Source organism: Halichoerus grypus, chromosome 5 (genome assembly GCF_964656455.1).
Source record: "Halichoerus grypus chromosome 5, mHalGry1.hap1.1, whole genome shotgun sequence".
Lineage (NCBI taxonomy): Eukaryota > Metazoa > Chordata > Mammalia > Carnivora > Phocidae > Halichoerus > Halichoerus grypus.
This window is the reverse complement of record NC_135716.1, coordinates 70,384,228-70,398,847: the sequence shown is the minus strand read 5'-3', so window position 1 is coordinate 70,398,847 and position 14,620 is coordinate 70,384,228. Positions and strand designations below refer to the sequence as shown.

The 14,620-nt window shown below is 36.7% G+C and overlaps 1 pseudogene; it reads left to right on the top strand.

Moving 5' to 3' along the window:
• Positions 1 to 8,591, top strand: part of LOC118522378 (ragulator complex protein LAMTOR1 pseudogene) — a 30,947-nt pseudogene extending 22,356 nt beyond the window's left edge.
• The last annotated feature ends 6,029 nt before the right edge of the window (positions 8,592 to 14,620 follow it).

Here is a 14,620-nt window from a genome sequence, read left to right as displayed (position 1 = left end):
AAACAAAGTGATTCAAAATATTTGAAAATTAAAGATGGGGCAATGATAAAACAGATAAATTCAAATAATAATGCAGGGAGTCACAATATCACTATAAGAAATTTGAACACTATATAAAAATCATAAGAAGGACATTTTATAACAATGACATGTGGAATCCATAATGAAGATATAATTATACATTTTTCTACACCAAATAACTTAGTGGCAATATCCATAAGGCAGAAATTACAGGAGATTCAAGGACAAATTGCAAAATATTAAAATACATGATTTTAATTCACCTACCTCATGCTATGATACATCAAGTAGATAAAAATATGGGTAGGAATAAAAGAACTGAATAGCATAATTATTAAGGTGGGCCTGTTTGAGATGTATATATGATAAATGACAGGCTGAAAAATGGTTCCCAAAAGATATTCATACCAAATCTCTGCTAATGTTACTTTATTTAGAAAAACACACAGAGCATAAGGCCATGTGAAGATGAAGGCAGATACTCTGTGATGAAGCTATAAGCCAAGGAATGTCAACGGTTATTGGCAATGACAAGAGAATAAATTTCAGTTGCTCTAAGCCACGAAGTATGTGGTAATTTGCCACAACAAACTTAGAAAAATGTGTGTGTGTGTATCCCTCTTTTTTTATCTATATTCATATCTGCTTCTACCCATTTTTATGTGAAAGTAGATATTACAATATTTTTTCTAAGTAATCATAGATATTTTTATAAAAATAGAACATTGTTTCAGCTACAAAGAAAATCTTGGCAAATAACAGCCTCAGGAAAGTAAGTAAATACGACCATATACATATAGGATGTCAACCTCCTGCATAACAGAAGTATTAAAAATTAAACTATGATGATACATTATTTTGTATCTTCAGATTGACAAGAATGATGGCAATTTCTATTCTCTCCTCCATCTACTGCTTATCCTTTTCTGTGGTGCTCCGTATCCCTGGAGCATGATCTGTAGCATACATTACTCAGTCATCTTTTGCATAAGGCTTTAGTTGGATTTAGCCACCAGCAGGTACTGACAGAAGATTGGAGGGCTAGAGGAGAGAGTTGTTGAGGCATTTTTTTGCTTCTTCCTCCCTGCATTGTTACATTGATTCTGTGGCGGTGGTTCCTAAAATTAGGATTCATATGGTGATCCTTCTTCCATGGCTTCTACTTTATTTTTTTTTAAAGATTTTATTTATTTATTTGAGAGAGAGAAAGCATGAGCAGTGGGAGGGGCAGAGGGAGTAGCAGACTCCCTGCTGAGCAGGAGCCTGACGCGGGGCTCAATCCCAGAGCTCTGGGATCATGACCTGAGCCAAGACCATAACCTGAGCGAAAGACAGACACTTAACCAACTGAGCCACCCAGGTGCCTTCCTTGGCTTCTACTTTCAAAGGATTCCTAGAACCATATGTCTTTTAAAATAATCTCATTTTAATAGAAATTATCTTTACTAAAATACAAAAAGATGAAGAGTAAAAAACTAGAACAGACAGCACAAGAGCCATGGGAAAATATAAAGTGGTCTAACATAGGTGTAATTGAAATCCCAGAAAGAAAAGAGAAAGATACTTGAAGAGGAAATGGCTAAGAAATTTTCAAAATTAAGAAAGACAACAAACCACAGATTCAAGAATTTCAGAGAACTTGAAGCATGAATAAAATATAAAACACCAAATTTTTAAAAATACAGTAGATCAGCCAAAGAGAGAAAGAAAAGCTGGGGAAAGAGTTTCTTTGGGAAATGAAGGTATTCATTCCCTGTGTATGCCACACACCGGTACAGGGCAAGACACTTGCTCAGAAAGGATGTGAGAAGACCACAAGCTTTCACTTCTGGCTGATCTCTTGGGTCAGTGCAAAAAGGAAGTAAAGACTGAGTTGGAATTATAAATGTCTGGGCTAAGTGTTAAAATGGTGTTCCAGCTCAAAGCCAATCTGCAAAGACTGGGAGACTTTTTTTGTTTTTGTTTGTTTCCTTGTGTTTCTTTGTATGCATGTGTGTGTGTGCACACGCGCATGTGTGTGTTGTAGCTCCTAGCTTTCGAGGAAATCTCTGTCAAAACATTAGCTGAAAACAAGCGAAAGGGGGAAAGAATACAGTGACTACACACAAGTAGGAGAAAAGTCTGCAAAGATGGTTCGGAAAACCATTGAAATAAACGAATGTAATGGAAAAACAATGAAACAAACAAATAACGGCCTTCAACGAGCAAGAATGGCAAACCCAGGGGGATGGGGAAAACCTGATTTCCAGAGTTAACACATAATAATATTTAAATATCTAGTTTTCAATGAAAAATCATAAGGCATACAAAGAAACCGGAAAGTATGGCCCAAAGAAAACTATAGTAATCACAACAGTAAGCTTTTGAGTAGGATAGTTAAAACAATGTAACAGAATGAAGAATCCACTAATAGACCTATAGAAATATTATCAATTGATTTTTACAAAGGGGCAATGGCTATTCAATATGAAAAAGATAGTGTTTTCAACAAATGGGATGGAAGGATTGATCTTACCTTATATTAGACTTTCATGAGGACACATCACCAAAGTAGTTTCATGAATAGCACACATACACATGAAAAGATGCTTAACATTGTTTATTAGTTATTGTTAAAACATGAATTATAAACAAAAGGACATATTACTCACCATCCACTGCAATGGCTAAAAATGAAACAAAAACAAAACAAAACCCTGACAATGCAAGTGCTAATGAATATGTAGAGCAACACAAAATCAGTTATATTTCCAGTAGGAATGCAAAATACTACAGCCATGTTTCTTATAAAGTTGGTCATATACTTACTACGGAACCCAGCAATCCCTCCCTAGAAATTTAGTCAAGATAAATGAAAACTTATGTTTATACAAACACCAGTACATGACCAGCAGCTTTACAGATAATAGTCAAAATCTAGACAAAATTCTAAATGATGTCCTATAACCTGTGAATGGATTAAAAAAATTGTGGTATCTCCATACAATGGAATACTACTCAGCAATAAATGGCCTGAACTTCTGACACATGCAACAACATGGATAATTCTTCAAAGCATTATATGAGGGGAAAGAAGCCTTTCACAAAAGCCTACATACTGTCTGACTCAATTTATATGACATTTTGGGAACTCCAGTCTGTGAGGAGAGAAATTGGGTTGGTGGTTGCCCCCGCCAACTGGTGAGGGAAGAGACTTGACAGCACGTAGATATGAAGGAACTTTTTGGTGTGATGGAAACATTCAATATCTTGATGGTAGTGGTGGTTATTGGTCAAACTATGTATTTTTAAAGGGTGAATTTTATATGTAAATTAAACCTTAATAACGTGACAAGAAAAAAATTTAAGTAAAAAATATATATCAAGCTGCTCTGAATATCCTAAAAAGAAAGAGTATTCTCTTGGAACTAAAAAAGCACGATTGTAGAAATTTTAAAAAACAGGATGGAAATTGCATTTGTAATTAGATAAACTAGAAACAATTAATTCTCTCAAAAAACATTGGCAAACACAGAGATGACTATTATGTGATAAAATCTAAGAAAGAATAAGAAAAAAGATATTTAAGACAAGTATAGTAGGAGTTTTAGAAGGAAAAAAAGAAAGAGGATAAGAGAGAAGAAATACGGCAAATACCTAAATTTTTCAAATAAAAAAGGCACAAGCACAGGTTTGTTTTATTTGGGGAAAGAATTTACGTAATGTTTATCTATGACTTCAGAAAAATACATGTTCAAATATGTAATAAAATTAAAAATAATGACTGGTAACATATCATTGAAATGAAAAGTAAACAAAAACTTGGTCAATATTATAAAATAAGAAAAGTAAATGAAGGCAAATATAAGAAAGTATAATAAACACAAGGCATTAAAGTCAAATGGGTAAGACAAGCATATCAGTGATCAACATATATTTGCTGAAATTAAATTCTGGGAGATATACTATTAAGATGATGCAGAAAGATTGAATATTAAGTAACAGTAAGAAATTTTCATGTGTTTGTAGTATGATACACTACTACTGACATAAGTAGAAACATTAAAATGAATATAGAGGATTAAATAATGCACTATCACTTGGTTTCTTTTAAGCAAAAAAGGCATGTTTTTCAAATAACTGTATATTATTTAGAAAAAGAATCAGGTAGTAGTACATAAAAAAAGTTTAAATGACAAAAGGAAATAGATATTTTAGAGACTCCAAATCTGACCACAATGCAGTACAAACAACAAAAACACATAATAACAAATAAATAAAGGCCACAATAATCTAACAAAAAGGAATTTTCCTTTATTCAATTCTTGGGTCAAAGAGTAAACCAAGATTGAAATGTCAGCATTTAGAAATGATCTCTAATGTGAAAAACTTGAAAACAACCTCCAAAGGCCTAAACACTTTTGTTAATTAAAAAAAATTATTGAACATAAATGTTATGCAAATTACTTCTAAAATTATGCTCTTTTGAATATTCAAGGCTATGCTTTTCTGTTACTTTCTGGTTCAGAATTTTTTATAGTCCCCATGCTGTTACCTTTTTCTGTTTGGATTAGTTTTCTTTGACTAAAAAGGAAGCTGGGCCTGAGGTTTTCTGAAAGACAAGATTTAAGGATTGTTCCAACTGGCCTTCTCAAAACTAGACACAGAATTGAAGTTGATGACTATAACCCCAACTTAATTTCTTGTATGCAGCTGACATTTATCCAGATTGGGTCTGTTGGACTTCATTGGGTTCTTTGGCTCTGGTGTTATGGATCTTCCCTTATTCTTGAGAGGTAGGATATAGAGTTCTCCACTACAGAAATTTGCACATAATGGATGTATAACCACAGGCCTGCACTCCTCACCAGGCTTGTCCTATCTCCAGTTATGCACATTATGCTTTTTCTTTTGAAAATATGCATTCAACCATGTTTTCTTCTGTATTTATTGTCTCGGAATAGGTTTGAAGGTAGAAACAAAAGGGCCTCAGTTCTTGCTAATTCCCTATATAGATTCCATTCAAAGAGGGCAGGTGCTGAGTTTCCTGGATAGCACAGACCCTATGACCTGAATCATGGGGCAGAGAGTGATCTGATGGGAAGCAGTTTTTGCATCTTCTTTGTGTCCATCTATGCCTATTGTTTGGTTTTACTCAAGGAATATGCATGGTCAAGAGGTTTTATTTTTTGTTTTATTTTATATCAAGGCTTTGGCAATGTGATAAAGGCCATTTCCTGGGCATTTGAAAATGGCTGGAATTTGTAGGAGGATTTTATGTCATTGATATTTTGCTAGCCTGATAACATCATTTCCCCATTTTTTTCTAGGTCCCAGTGATAGTCATTAATTTAATCATTAATAAAATTTTACATATGTCTATAATCATCTCCCTAAGGTAAATCTCAAGAAATAGAACTAATTGTTCAAAGATATTTTTAAGATTTTTGATACACATGGCCATAATAACACCAACTGCCCATGTCAATTTCTACTCTCTCCCAAAATATTTAGAATTGTTAATTTCAATAGCATATATTCATTTTTTTTTAAAGATTTTATTTATTTATTTGACAGAGAGAGAGATAGCAAGAGCAGGAACACAAGCAGGGGGAGAGGGAGAGGGAGAAGCAGGCTTCCTGCCGAGCAGGGAGCCTGATGTGGGACTCGATCCCAGGACCCTGGGAGCATGACCTGAGCTGAAGGCAGATGCTTAACGACTGAGCTACCCAGGTACCCACATATATTCATTTTTTTAAAAAATAGACATTCTATTGCACAAAATAGTATCTCACTTTGTAGAGTCTACTCATTTTTCATTAAAAACATACAAATTAACCAGTTTCTACCCAGTTTTCTAGTCAGCAATTGCAAATTCCATAGCCTATAGCTGTGAGACAGATAACATAAATGAGCAAAACAGTTCAGGGAATTCTGGGTACTATAGTAAAATAGAGACTTTTATCACCTTTGTAAAACAGGGATAGTTGCTACTCAACTCCAGCTGATGGTGCCATAAAGCAATGAGGTCTAGTTTTGTGAAATCTTCCAAGGGAAACTAGAAATCCAGAAAAGGAAATGAAATCTTCTGAAGCTTAAATACCAGACTCTAAGTGAACTTTTAAGAAATATTTTATAGACCAAGACAAAAACATTTTGGATAAGATTTGGCCTATAGTCCAGAAGATTAGAACTATCATAGATAGTCTGTGCCAAATATCTATTAAATTGATAATGAGAAGACTTACACATATGAACCTAATTATCTTAACTACATAGAAATATATTTGTTGAATTGTTTTTGGCTTTCTACCATCAGATTTTACAGAGAATTGACATTTGCGAAGTGCATTTAAGAGATTCTTTACATCTTCTACCAATCTGCTTAAGACCTAACAGAAAAAGTACATGAACATATCAATAGATGTAGAAAACATATCAGGCAAAAGTCATTATCAGTTCATTATACAAACTGTTAGCAAACTAGGAATGACAGGAGACATTGTCAGTCTGAATAAGGACATCTACAAAAAATCTACAGGTAGCATTAGGCTTCCTTTTGAAAAACTGAATTCTTTCCCCTCAGAATCAGGAAAAAAGTCAAGAATGTCCATTTTCACCACTCTTATTTAACATTTTACTAGAAGTTTTAGCCAATGAAATAAAGTAAGGAAAAGAAATAACTGCCATACAAATTAGAAATGAAGTTATTCCTATTTGCAAGCAACATGATTGTCTATGCAATAAACCCCATCAAATCTACAAAAAGAAGCCTATTTGAACTAGTAAGGGAGGTTAGAAAAGTTGCAAGGTACAAAGTCAAATTACAAAAATCAACTGTATATCTATAAACTAACAACAATTGTAAACCTAACCTTGAAAAAGCACCTTTTACAATAGTCCCTCCTTCAAAAAACAAACCAACAAAAAAAATACATATAAATCTAACAAAATATGTATGGGATTTATATAGTGCAAAACATTGATTAAAAACGTCAAAGAAGACCTAAATAAATGGAGAGAATACTGTGTTCATTATTGGGATAATCAATATAGTTAATATCTCCTCAATTTAAGTATAGACAATACATTCCAAATCAAAATTCTGGTAGGAGATTTATATATATAGATAAGCTGACTCCATGATTTATATGAAAAGGCAAAAAAAAAAAAAAAAAAGAAAGAACACTAGAATACTCAAAGCAAATGGAAAAAGAAAAAGATGGGGGGACTCCCACAACCAAAATTTAAAAGTTACCATAAAGTTCCAGTAATCAAGGGGGTGATGTTGATTAAAAATAAAGTCACCTTGATGAAAGAAGAGAACAGAAATTTTAGAAATAGACCTATACAAATATGATCAACTGATATTTTTTAACAAAGCAAATTCAAGGGCAAATCAATGGAGATATGAAAGTTTTTTCAACAAATGGTGCAGTCACAGTTGGATATTCAGATGCAAAAATTGAACATAGACTTATACTTCACAGTGTATATAAAAATTTAGTCACAACTGGTGATTGACTTAAATGTAAAAGATATATAAAATTCATAAAACATCTGGGAGAAAAATCTTTGGAAATTTAGGATAGTCAAAAATTCATAAAAATAATACCTAATTCCATAAAAGTAAAAAAGGACAAATTGGATTTCATTAAAATTAAAATAATTTTTCTTTGCTAAAGGCATTGTTATGAAAACCAAGAGCCAACCCTCTCACCAACTGGGAAAAAGTATTTGCAAAAATTATATATTTGATGGAGTGCTCAGATGGCTTAGTTGGTTTAGTGTTGGACTCTTAGTTTCCACTCAGGTCATGACCTCCAGGTCTTGAAATTGAGCCGGGAATTGGGCTCCCCACTCAGCTGGGAGTCTGTTTCTCTCCCTCTCCTTTTGGCCCTCCCCCCAACTCTCTCTCTTTCTCTCAAATAAATAAATAATTTTAAAAAATAATATATTTGAGTTAAGTGACTGCTTGCTGGATGTAGCCACGGGTCATGTGACCAGAAGGGCTCCCCACAGACATTGTTCCTCCTCGGCAGGTCCTCAGTGCCCGGCCCCACCCTGGCCATGGGTGCTGCTACAGCAGCCAGAACAAGGACTTGAACCAGGACTGAGAGGAACAGAAGCTGCTGCTGGACCCTAGCAGACCCCCACCAAAGCTCTCAATGGAGTGAGCCCAACTACCACAGCCTGCCTCCCACTCACACAGATGAGCAGGCCCTGCTCTCCTCCAGCTTTGCTAAGACAGCCAGCAACATCACTGGTGTGTCTGCAGCTGCAGACTCCCAGGGCATGGAGCAGCATGAGTACATGGACTGCGCAAGGCAGTACAGCACCCGCTCGGCTGTGCTGAGCAGCAGCCTGATCTACTGGAAGAAGCTGCCCCCGCTGCCATCTCTCACCAGCCAGCCCCACCAAGTGCTGGCCAGCAAGTCCATCCCCCTCTCCAACTTACAGCATGTCTCCAGGATAGCTGCTTATGCCACAGTGTACTTTCTCAGATCTGAGTGGATGCAAAAGAGGAGCTGGTTGTACAGTTTGGGATCCCATGAAAAGAGGGATCCTTGCACAGCTCTTCTTCTCCTCTCTTCACCCCGACTCCACCTTGCCTCCCCTAACCCCCAGCCTCGCCACAGCTCACACAGAACCCTAACCTGCTACTAATCACAGAGAAGAGTATGAAGGAAGAGAAGAGTGAGGCTGGAAGCCTGAGCAAATGAAGATGGAGCAAGGGAGGGCAGAACCATTTGGGACTGGCCTTCAAAGCCCTGGCCAGGGATGGGGTGGGGGTCAAAAGGTTAGGGTCTAGTAGGTCTTCACTGGAAAGGTGGAGGTACCACTGTGAGGGTGATCCCTAGGGGGCCTGTGGGAGCCCCCTTCCCACCCTTTCTCTTGGTCTCAACTCCTGTCCCCCTCTCTCCTATTTGGTGCTCACATGCACCTCACTAGGGTTTGTGACCAGAGTCTGGATGAGCTTGATTTTGAATGAATTGAGTTTGTATTTCTAGCACCCTGGGTTTTTACATGTTTGGGGTTTGGGGGTTTTGTTTTGGTTTGTTGCCCTCGATAAACGAAGTGTATTCATCTGAAAAAAATAAAATAAAATAAAAAATAAAAAATTTATATTTGACAAAGGACTTCCATCCATAATATATTAAAAATGCTCTGAAAACGCAACAAGAAGGAAGCAAAGAACCCACTTTAAAAATGGGCAAAAGTTAGAACAGACTCTTCATCAAAGAAACTATTCAAAGGGAAAATAAGCACATCAAAGATGATCACCATCATTAGCAATTACGGAAAAGCAAATCAGAACCACAAGGAGATACCACTCTACACTTACTAAAATGGGAATGAAAAATAAAATGTGACAATACCACATGATGGCAAGGATGCAGAGCAGCAGAAACTCTCATTCTTTGCTTATCAGTTTGCAAAATGCTATCGTCACTGTGCAAAACAGTTTGGCAGTTTCATAGGATGTTAAACATGCTACCATAGCATATAGCAATCTCATTCCTAGGTAATTACTCTAGAGAAATAAAAATTAATCTTCACACTAAATCTTATGTGTGAATATTTATAGCATCTTATTCATAATCACTAGAAATAGAAACAACCAAAAAGCACTTCAGTGGGTGAACGGATAAATGTGGTACATCAATGCAACGGAATACTATTTAGCAATGAAAAAGAATGACCTACTGCTACCTGCAACAACATGAATGGATGTTAAATGCATATGCCAGATGAAAAAAATCCAATCTTGAAAGTTTTGCTTCCTGTAGGATTCCATTTATATAACATTCTGGAGAGGTAAAAGCTGTAGAAACTGAAAATAGATTAGTAGTTGCCAGCATTGGGGTGCAAGAGGGTTTGACCACAAGAGGAAAGCACAATGAAGTTTTATGGGGTGATGGAACTTGTCCAGTCCTGTTTGTGGTTGTTGTTATGCAAATCTATGTGTGTATTGAAATCTACACCCAACTACTGATTTTTAATGTAAATGAAAATAAATCTAATTATCAAATAGCTGTGCACAATAAAGTAGTATTCTTAACAATTTTTTAAAAACCCAGATACTGGGGTGCCTGGGTGGCTCAGTCAGTTAAGCGTCTGCCTTTGGCTCAGGTCACGATCCTGAGATCCTGGGATCAAGCCCCGCCCATCAGGCTCCCTGCTCAGTGGGGAGCCTGCTACTCCCTCTCCTTCTGCTGCTTCTCCTACTTGTGCTCTCTCGCTCTCTGTCAAATAAATAAATAAAATCTTTAAAAAATAAAATAAACCCAGATACTTTCTGTGTGTTACTAAAAGTTTTTACCCCAGGTCTAGATCCACAATCTAATAATTCCAAACTAAGAAGAGAAGTTATAAATCTGCAATAAAGAGGATAAAATTATTTTTAAAATACTAACATTATAAGATGTCAGCTAACAAAACAAATGAACAACAAATACAAAAGGCAGAAACAGACCCATAAATACAGAAAATGAACTGGTGATTGCCAGAGGAGAGGAGGGTGGAGGGAGGGGCAAAACGGGTGAAGGGGAGTGGGAGGTACAGGCTTCCAGTTACGGAATGAATAAGTCATGGTATACAGCACAGGGAATATAGTCAATGTAACTATCATAGTTCTGTATGGTGACAGATGGTAGCTACATTTGTGGTGAGCATAGCATGACATAGACTTGTCGAATCACGATGTTGTACACCTGAAACTGATGTAACAAAATATGTCAACTATATGTCAATTTTTTAAAAAGGAGAAAAAATACCTCAGCTAAAAATCAGAGAGTAAAGTACATACATAGAGATGTTTTGGGTGTTAATTAGTTTGTTTGGCAGGAATCTCTTAAAAAAAAACCCAACCACTGCTTCTCCTTGATCTGACAAGAAACTTTTATAAATGTACTTTTGACACTAATAGAAACAGTGACATTTTTTTGTGTGTTAGTTTCCTGCTTTTAGTACCTCTGGATTGTAATGGTGGTGGTAGGTCTGTAAAACAAATGATATGATAGATTTTGGAGGCAGCATGCCTTTATAAAGTACGTCATTTTTTCCCCCACGTGTGATCTCAGGCTGTGCATCTCTTTGATTTACATTAGTGAGCCCTGTGACAGGCTGAATTAAAGCAACTCTACTCACAATCTGTTCAGATTGGAAATATGTCAAGAAGAGAGCTTTGGTGGATTACTGACAATTTGCCAAATTTGCTCAAAACTGACAAGTAATGGCTAGCTTCTTGAAGGGTTCTTCCAGAGTTGGGCATCGTGTAATAGGGTTACACCCACACACACACATACTCTGATTTGGGTAATAAGACTCATTTACACAGTTCAACTCTCGAAGTATGCTTTGTGTAAGTCATTGGCTACCAATTTATGATTTAGGGACTCCTGGTGAAAGGGAGGATGTCACAAAATTACTGCGAGAGTTCTAAAAGTGTATATGTACACCAAACAGTGTCTGATGACTTATTTTCAAACATTATTTGACCAATGAGGTAACACCTAATTACAAATTACAAAAATCTCAAATATTAATGAATTAATAATGGCTCCTTATTATTATATATTTTCTCTATCAATGAATACTAAAATTATAATTATGTTATTGTGGGGGTGAAGAAAATTCTTTGATTTACAGGGAGTTTGTCATACTCCCATAAATTCAGAACAACCAATGTAGACATCATTAGTCATGGCAGGCATAATGATCATATTTCAATTTGTTGCTGTTTTGTAACATAATGAGTTGAGAAACCTGCAACTTCTTTGAATAAAGTCAATGCTAATGATGATATACTTACTATCTTTTAAAACATCTATACTGCAATTTTCCAAGATTCCACTTTCAAAGCATCACTTGACAAAAACAAGAAGAGCTCAATATAATTAGCTGGAAGACATGAGAAACCAGCGTTCATATAGCAAAGTATCGGTTACTCTACTATAGGAAACAGGCCATGTGGACCTTACAGAGGACATGAACCCCATACCAAAGAGCTGTCGCCACTGAAGCTTCTTCATTCTTGCTTCATTCCTCTCAATTATTTTTCCTTCTCGCCAATTACTGAATTGTAAATATAAGTTCCCTATCAGAAAACGTATTTCAAGTGTATTTTCAAGATCTACTGGAGATAGTGTGGTCAATTTAGAACCTGTTATGAGATTACTGTACGAAAAATATTCCCTCAGTAATATGGACATTTCAGCTTTGCCTGAGTAATGATGAATTCTATTTGAATCCAATTAATCACATTAGCATCTTACCTCTTGGAGCAGATGCCTGTCTAGTCAGTCTTCTGAGGACAATGCACAGCCAACTTGATGGACAGCTCTTCTGACCTATGGGATGTAATGCTTGCTCACTGGGGTGTTGTAAGTAACAACTTCATCACTCTAGTTTATTGTATAAGCATCAGTGGTTGAGATGACAGAACATGATCATTGCAGAAGGATTCCACTAAGAAGTTAATATGGCAGAATAACCTGAATGAGAAAATAAATGTGCTTATATTTTCTTAGTTGCAAGCTCATTAGAAAAAAATAAGAGATATTTTCTCGAGAGACTAGGGAGGGGCTTTATATCCTAACAGTCTGAGCTTCATTCACTCAGAGTGGCTTTAGAACTGAAGATACACTGATTATCTTCAGGGATTAGATGAAAAAGAGAACTGACTGATCCTGTCAGGGCAGTAAGGAGGGTTGTGTAGGCTGTGCAAACTCCATATGCAAGAATGATAACCATGAAATCACCAGTCTGAGTTTCTAATTGTGAACATGGGCTCTAGATTTTTATATGAAATATTCACATTTGTAATTGTGGGCAATTGATAACAAGGTGGTCGGCACTTTATTGACCAACAAAGCACATCAGTGAGCTAGATCTGCCCTGTTGACTCTGGTGTTTAATTGTTTGCCCAAGGCCTGTGGGAAGATTAAGCTGCATGCTCAGAGAAAGGAAGCTGATGGGGAGGCCACAGACTGAGAGCTAAAGAAAAGAAAACTAGTTTCCCTGGAAAAGAGAACAGGGTACTTGGAGATTCCCCAAGTGGAAGAATAGTAGGTCCCCCTCAAATTCAGGGACCCAGAAGTAAAACTTCTGTGGGAATAGTGGTATGGACACAATAAAAACATGTTACTCTTCCATGCTTTTGTTTTGGGTACGTTGGTGGCCTTCAGTATCAGTGCTGGCTGTGAGCATCAAATAGAGTCTGATTGATGGTGACTAAGGATGGAAGCCACAAAGATCGGCCAAAGGAGTCCACTGTGGACTGGAAAACAGGTCCCTTCTTCATTTTCCTGGGACTTGCATGATGCAGTGGAGGAGCGGGTGTTCCAAAAATGATTGACAATGGAGTTCTCGCAAACCCCAGCAAGTGCAGGGACTCAGCCAGACTGAACTCAATCAGAATATTTTAAAAGAAATAAGACATATCTTTTACATGAAGTGCTATGACAGTACAGAGAAAAGTTAAAAGGTCCATACTGTGAGAAATAAAGCTCAAGCTAAGAGAAGAAGGAGAATGTATCATAATTCTAAGAATCAAAATCCTGAGGACTTCTTTCCAGCTCCCCCTAGACTAGAAACCTCTGGGTCACACTTCCCCGGTCTTGGACCACTGGCAGCCAGTCAGTCATTCTCTCTTTGCAATGTTTTACCAGGTGTAGAGTTACTAAGCACAGGGTTTGGAGCTAGCCTGGATTTGAATCCAGCCTGGCTGCTCTGGTACTTGTCAACTTAGACATTTAACTTTATTATTTAACTTCTGCCAAATGAGGATAAGAGCAGTACTCAGTACTGTTGTGAAAATTAAATGTATATTTAGGGGCACCAGGGTGGCTCAGTGGGTTAAGCGTCTGCCTTTGGCTCAGGTCATGATCCCAGGGTCCTGGGATCTAGCCTCTCGTTGGGCTTCCTGCTCAGTGAGGAGTCTGCTTCTCCCTCTGCCCCTCACCTCTCTCGTGCTCTCTCTCTCTCTCTCTCAAATAAATAAAATATAAAATAAATTAAAATAAAATAAATGAATTTTTAGAGCAGTGCCTGGCATTGTGGCACAGAGCAAGTGTTCGATAAGGTTAACTCTTCTAAATACCATTGTTATCACTGCCAATTTCATTACATAAATCAGGCTTTAAGCATTTATCACCTAAACATTTAAATTCTAACATCTCACTGCTCTAGTTCCAATTCTTTGGTATCTTCCTTATATTAACTTAGCAGCATGCCCTTAAAACACAGTTTTGATCATTTTCCTCCAAACTTAAAGAACTTCACTACTTCTTTGTTATCTATATAATCATTTTCAAAAACATGTAATATTTATTTGTAGCTTACATTTTGGCCTCTATGTCTACAGCCTCATGCTCCTCTACCACTCTCCCCCTTTTAAGTGAGTGGTACCTAGGCAGAATCTTGCTCTTCACACTTCTACTTGAGTAACCTTTTAAAAAATAAATTTGAGCTAGTCATTCCACAGATTAAAACATTTCATGACCTACTGATAAAATCAATCTTTTTTTAGAGGAAAGAATGTTGGGAGAGAGAGAGAACATTTGCTTCACACATTTCTGTGCCAGGCATGGTGATGAAACCTTCATAAATATTGTTC